Raw genomic sequence first — 1,519 nt, 5'->3', positions numbered from 1 at the left:
AGACTATAGACTAGACTATAGACTAGGCTATAGACTAGACTATAGACTAGACTATAGACTAGACTATAGACTAGACTATAGACTAGACTATAGAGTAGACTATAGACTTGACTATAGTCTACACTATAGACTACACTATAGATGAGTCTATTTACTATACTAGAGTAAATAGAGATACGCTCTTGATATCATATTTTGTGTAAAATATCCTGCATCCTTTTTCCTAATATCTTCTATTTATTTGAGGTTTTTCTTAAAATTTGATTAAAAATAAAGTGACAAACATTATACTTAATATTCCAAAGTAGAAAAAATGGACAACACAAAAGCGATGATAAAAGACATTTTAAAAGCATTAAAATGAAAAACTATAACAACTTCTGAAAAAGGACTACCGGATAACAACCACAACAATTTGCTTTGTAAACTGATATGGAGGTATGAGTACATTAGATGGAAAAAAAGAACATAATAAAAATAGACCACTAAAACATGTTTAAGAGTGTTAAGAAAATTTAGCTATTTGCACAACAATAGAAACATAAATTTGCAACACTTGCAGCAACAGAAATAATAGAAAATATATAAAGTTTATGGTAAAATAAGGACGAGTATCAAAGCGTAGTTTGGTCGACTTAACTTAATCAGTATATTACAATTATGAGATAGCTGACCTACTTAGTTCGACCTACTTAGTTCTTGGTTTTAGCATTGAGACATATAAAATTTTGTGTAAATTTTTTTAAAGATATAATATAGCAAAACAATCGTTCAAGTTAATTATCATACAGTGTTTGTAAAATTTTATTTTAACAAATTGCATAAAAAAGCCCCCATACCATTGTATGTATATAAATAAGCCATGTCACATGAAAATATGAATATAATAGAACTTGCAACAGCAGCAGTAATAACCATACAAAAAAAATCATAACCCTTAAGCGATATAGTCATAGTACAACAGCTACAAAAACGACTACTACGACTACTTCTACAACAGAGGCATCATCATCACCAACCAAAAAACAACTGACACTGACAAAAAGCGTACAAATAATAAAATATAAAAAGAAAAACTTTCAACAAACTTAACGCTAAAGTGCGATGAAATGAAATTGAATTGAAGTGATCGAACATAATGTAAACGTACTACACTACTACCACAACTACTTTACAACTACTGCCACCATTACAAACAAAACAAAAAAGAAAACATAAAGTATTGTATATGTTGTTGCATGTTATTCTATCGACATAAAAAGAGACATTATATTATGAATGAAAAGACGACACTTTTTCAAAAAGTCTATAAAGGCAATAATGCATAAAAAATTTATACATGAGTTTATTTTAAACAGTGTGGCGAAAAACTTAATCTTCTGTTCTAGTTCTGTTCTAGTCCAGTTCTAGATCAGTTTTAGTTCTTTTCTAGTTCTGTTCTAGTTCTGTTCTAGTTCTGTTCTAGTTCTGTTCTAGTTCTGTTCTAGTTCTGTTCTAGTTCTGTTCTAGTTCTGTTCTA

The sequence above is a fragment of the Lucilia cuprina genome, chromosome 2, assembly GCF_022045245.1.
Source record: "Lucilia cuprina isolate Lc7/37 chromosome 2, ASM2204524v1, whole genome shotgun sequence".
Lineage (NCBI taxonomy): Eukaryota > Metazoa > Arthropoda > Insecta > Diptera > Calliphoridae > Lucilia > Lucilia cuprina.
The sequence above is the reverse complement of the archived record's forward strand: the minus strand, read 5'-3'. Positions refer to the sequence as shown.